This window comes from Cherax quadricarinatus, chromosome 88 (assembly GCF_038502225.1).
Source record: "Cherax quadricarinatus isolate ZL_2023a chromosome 88, ASM3850222v1, whole genome shotgun sequence".
Taxonomy (NCBI): domain Eukaryota; kingdom Metazoa; phylum Arthropoda; class Malacostraca; order Decapoda; family Parastacidae; genus Cherax; species Cherax quadricarinatus.
The window spans coordinates 6,513,680-6,519,564 of record NC_091379.1 but is presented as its reverse complement, the minus strand read 5'-3'; the positions used below and the strand labels follow the sequence as shown (position 1 = coordinate 6,519,564).

At 38.4% G+C, this 5,885-nt stretch overlaps 1 protein-coding gene across 1 annotated transcript in view; it reads right to left on the bottom strand.

The window, feature by feature from the left end:
• Positions 1 to 5,624, bottom strand: part of Ccdc56 (Coiled-coil domain containing 56) — a 17,990-nt gene extending 12,366 nt beyond the window's left edge. The window contains exon 1 of the mRNA XM_070103920.1: positions 5,467 to 5,624. The gene's annotated coding sequence lies outside the window, so the exon portion shown is untranslated. The remainder of the gene's footprint in view (positions 1 to 5,466) is intronic.
• Between the last annotated feature and the right edge of the window lie 261 nt (positions 5,625 to 5,885).

Here is a 5,885-nt window from a genome sequence, read left to right as displayed (position 1 = left end):
GCATCTTACAGGTAGGGAGAGAGCGAACCCGTTCAATGAAGTCTTGAGAGTGACGGAGGTGGGCAGGAGAAAAAGTACCAAGAAAGGGAGTGAGGGCTTTGGCCAGCCAAGAAGCAAGAGAATAAGAGACAGAACCTCTAGAGGATATGATAGGACGAAGAGGAATATCAGGTTTATGAGTTTTGGGAAGGCCATAGAAATAGGGAAGAGAGGGACAGATGACACGAAACCGTTGAACAAGGTCAAAGTCAGGAGGACAGAGGTCGGAGAGAGTCCTTAGTTTTTTGTTGAAAGTTCTCTTGATGCGATCAAGAGGGTTGGAAACGAGAGGAGTGTAGGTGCGTGAGTCAGAGAGCAAAACATCAGCTTTACGGAGGTAATCCTCGCGATCAAGGATAACTACCGAATTACCTTTGTCAGAAAATAGTATGACAATGTTAGTGTTAGATTTAAGAGAAGAAAGGGCAAGTTGGTAACGGCGTGGAAGGTGGCGATTCTTGGAAAACAGACTAACAAGAGCAGGAAGGAGAGCACCACGAAAAGTGGACAAGTCAGGAAGATTACGGAAGCGAGATTGACGAAAGGAATCAAAAGAGCTAATCAGGGAAATACCAGCGCGAGGAGTAGGCGAAGTGGCAAAGGAAAGACCAAAACCAAGAAGTTCAAGCTCATATTGAGAGAGTGAGACAGAAGACAGATTAGTAACATAGTCAGTGAGGGAGAATTTAGACCAAGGGCTAGCTGAGTTGAGACGTTGAAGTTTATTTTGTAGTTTGGAAGAATGAATTTGTGCATTCAGGCGAGCAGTGTCAAAGGCAATGGTAGAGAGAAGGTTACAGAGATCCTGTGGTAGAGCCGCAAAGAGAGCACGTTGACGTTGACGGAGAGTAAAGAAGGCATCTTCAACCTGTGATTTAGTAGAAAGAATGAGCTGTTGAAGTAGGAGACGGGCATGATCAGGAAAGGGAGTGCCCAGTGGGTTGGTTTTCAGGAAGTGGGAGAAGGAAGGTGGCAGAACTTGTTCAGCAAGACAGTCACGTAGGAAGCGAAGCTGATTCTTACGACGCCAGGTAGCAATAAGAGCAGCCTCATAAGATCGAAAGAGGGGTTTAAAAGAGGGAAGAACATTAAAAAAGTTGGAGAGAATATGACGCTTAACTGTGGGGTCCATAAATAACAAAAAGGCACAATACCGTGACTGGAACAATACATAAATAACCCGCACATAAAAGAGAGAAGCTTACGACGACGTTTCGGTCCGACTTGGACCATTGACAAAGTCACACTAACAGAGGTGGAGCAGGACGGCTATATATAGGCAGGAAGAGGTGGAGGTAGTAGTAGTAGTAGTAGTAGTACAAGAATTGTATATAATACCGACAGGATGAAATGACACATGCACAACACTCTACTACAACTACTGATGAAATTAAGACACATGTGCGGCGTCTGGTTGTCTTTGTTGTGGACGTTTCGCCATCCAGTGGCTGGCTGGATGGCAAAACGTCTACGGTGGGGATGCCCGGGTGTTGTGCATGTGTCATTTCATCCTGTCGGTATTATATACAATTCTTGTACTACTACTACTACTACCTCCACCTCTTCCTGCCTATATATAGCCGTCCTGCTCCACCTCTGTTAGTGTGACTTTGTCAATGGTCCAAGTCGGACCGAAATGTCGTCGTAAGCTTCTCTCTTTTATGTGCGGGTTATTTGTGTATTGTATAGTATGGTTAAATGTACAGTATGTACTTTACAAATCAATTTCGTAATGTGTGAGGGATAGGTTCCTAAAGGTGATTTGAACCTCAATGCCACAGAAAATAGAAATTTTACTTATTAGAATTGTTTAAATCTTTTTCACCATATCTCTTTAAACACTACTCGAACGTGTTTTAATAATGTACTGATATTCATAAGAAAAATAAACACACTTTGAGGGAAATGATATGGTTAGTTTCCAATTTATGAGTCTTCCACCATACTCCATAAAGAGGTTAATATGTCAAGCAACAATTTAGGGATCATGTGCCAAGCAACAATTTTGGGGTTGTGTGCCAAACAACAATTTAAGGGTCATGTGCCAAACAGATGGCTTTCTATATTGTAATATGTCAATAATGTCTAAGCCTGTATACTGTACCACGTACGAAGTCTCCCTTATTATCAACACACTAAAAAACAAGGCAGGAGATTTAAATACCTTACCACCCTTTATATACAAAAAAGCGTCACAAGTACTATCACCAATCATTGCAGCACTCTTTAACAAATCTATTGAATCCTCCACCTTCCCTACAGTTCTCAAAATAGCAAGGGTCACCCCGATCCATAAAGGAGGAGACCAAACAGAGTTGAATAACTATAGGCCAATATCCAATTTACACCCTCTCTCAAAAATCTTCGAAAAATTAATTCATAAACGAATCTACTCCTACCTCATCTCCAAAAACATTCTCAACCCCTGCCAATTTGGATTCAGGCCTAATAAAAATACTAATGATGCTATTATACACATGCTAGAACATATATACACTGCAATAGAGAAAAAAGAAGTCCCACTGGGGATCTTCATTGACTTACGTAAAGCTTTTGATACAGTTGACCATGACTTGCTCCACGTAAAATTGTCACACTATGGTATTAGAGGGCACTCCCTCAACTACCTCAAGTCTTACCTCAGCAACAGAAGCCAATATGTGTATGCAAATGGGGCAAGCTCTTCCGCACAACCAATTACAGCTGGTGTCCCACAGGGAAGTGTCCTTGGCCCTCTTCTCTTTCTCCTATACATAAATGACCTACCAAATGCTTCACAATTACTCAAACCCACACTTTTTGCAGATGACACTACATACGTCTTCTCTCACCCAAGCCCAGTCACGCTAGCTAATACTGTAAACACCGAATTACAGAAAATATCTACCTGGATGAGGACTAACAAACTTACACTAAACATTGACAAAACCTACTTCATTCAGTTTGGTAACAGAGCTACAGATGTACCTCTTAACATAACAATAAACGGATCACCTATCACAAAGCTAACAGAGGGAAAATTCCTAGGAATCCACCTCGATAATAGACTCAAATTTCATACACATATACAACAAATTTCTAAGAAAATCTCCAAGACTGTAGGCATACTATCGAAGATACGGTACTATGTTCCACAGTCAGCCCTCCTGGCCCTTTATCACTCTCTTATTTACCCCTATCTCACCTATGGAATTTGTGCATGGGGCTCAACAACAATTAACCATCTCAGACCACTAATTACCCAACAAAAGGCTGCAGTTAGAATGATAACAAATTCTCACTACAGGCAGCACACTCCACCAATATTCAAAACACTCAACCTACTCACCATACAAAACATCCATACTTATTATTGCACCTATTACATACATAGAACACTTAACTCTGATATTAACCCTCCCCTCAAACATCTCCTTACCAACCTCAACAGAACACATGACCATAACACAAGGCACAGATCACTCTTTGATGTTCCTCGTGTCCATCTCACGCTATGCAAAAACTCAATGCACATAAAAGGCCCTAAAATCTGGAATTCATTACCTGTGAATATAAAAGAAACACTACCTGTTTATAAATTCAAGTCTCTTCTCAAAGATCACTTACTCACTCAAAACCAAATAAATACTGAATAACTGAACCTTATAAATTGTATATCCTATATGTTACTCACAATTATATCACACAAATGTTAAACCTAGGACCCAATCTAACTTTATTATTTTTTTAAATACACTACCTAACAGAATACTCCATTCGACTGAATGTACAGCAATGCAAGCAACCATATGACCTGTCTTTGTAATACTCATTTGTGCTTTATAGTTATCTGTTTACAATAATGTTTTATCACTGATTTCATCATTGCTTAGTTAATCTTAAGTTAATTTTAAGCCAGCCCGTAATGCTATGCATAGTATAAGTGGCTTTGGCATGCTGCTCTTACCTGTATTTTTTGTACCTTTGTTTGTATGCTTAAATTACTAAATAAATAAATAAATAATCAACCTATAGTCGACAGTTAGGTGCGGACTTTTGAGCCCACACAAGTAAGTTTGTCAGCTATCAGTGAATGAAATATGCTGACATAACACCCCCTAGGGGTAAATTATTGTTTACATAATATGATCTATTCCAGCCCGTTGAGAGATGATCATGACAACAATTCAAGACCTCGTCTGCAGGGGCGGCTGTGTAGACGATTTGCTGTCTTTTATCAGCTAAGTGTTCCCTATATTTAAATTTATAAATAATAAGCTTAGCTGGCAAAACCATTTCTCAGCGAGAGCTTTAGCCCTCGCTTCATACAGTGAGGGGCTGCGTTCAATTCCCAGCGTGGGTAGAAACATTGAGCGTGTTTCTTTACACCAGTTGTCTATGTTCACCTGGGTGTTAGTGGACTGGTGTGGGTCGCTTTCTATATAGTAGTATATGTCATTGATGTCAGCTATGCCTGTATACCATGTACATGTACTTGTATTAAATGAAGATATTATGTATTATTATTACAGCGGCGGTCTGGAACCTAACCCGTCACATTACCGAAGTACGTCTGTATGTCCGAGTTTTTTGTCCTCGTTGAAATTTTTATTTTGGAGAATAATAGGGAAGCGTTGCGCCTTTGCCTAAAGATGAATTTTTTCTTTAAATTTATTTTTATTGCATTGTTCACAATTTATTTATTATTTTTATATTCATAGGGAAGCACAAAAGCCGTCAAATCCGGGAAATCAAAGGTAATCAGGTTTGAGCCAAGGAAGGGAATGGTAGTTCCCATTACCTGGATCAAGAACCCCACACTGGCATCAAGGAACATCCCTTGAGGGGTCTCGGAACTACATTTAAATAATTTTAAAGACTGGTAGGGGAAAAGCTAGGTTAAGTTATCATACAATATTACTCTGGTACATTAATAATTTCTATGAAATACTTTAATTAAAATTCAGAATAGAAATTAGATATACTGTACTTTATCTCTGTACACAGGTGTGATCCAAGGAGGAGGAGCATAACTCCAGTTCACTGGATCAAGAGCCCTCCAGCAGCATTACTACATAAAATTAGGTGGAATGTGAAAAAAAAAGCCACAGTATGCATAAGGAAGCAATAAACCCACACAGGGAAGGAGAGATAATGGGAGGATAGCTCCAATTCCTAGAATCAAGATCCTCTACATCGTCAGTGACTTTATGGTTATCCTATTTTAAATTCAACGTAATTCAGTATATAAATTATTATAATCAAAACAAGGGTCATACAGCGCTACACTCACTATACAAAACCAACGAGAGAAAAAAAATTATATACGAGAAATAAATTTATTTACACATCCAAGTGAAAAAAAAATCGTATATACAAAATTTTCCAGAAACACATTTAAAACACAACACTATTTTCTCAACATAAACCAAAGATAAAATATACTACCTGATTATAATATATAATTAGAGGTGTGCTACTCCCCAGAAAATAAATTACAGTCAGAAATGTGCTCAGCACAAGTCAAAATAAAGTATGTCTGAGCAGCACCTCACAGCTGAGACAACTCTCCACTATACTCTTACATCCTCTCTAATTTATTTAATTTTAATGACCTGAACTGGAAAAAGTAGTTATTAATATTTTTTTGGGTTATAATGATTTATTATAGTCAACAGTGGATGTTTTGTTAATGTTTAATATATATTAGCACTAAGAGCCTAAATTATTTTGTGTGTATGTATGTATGTATGTATGTATGTATGTATGTATGTATGTATGTATGTATGTATGTATGTATGTATGTATGAATGTATGTATGTATGTATGTATGTATGTATGTATGTATGTATGTATGTATGTATGTA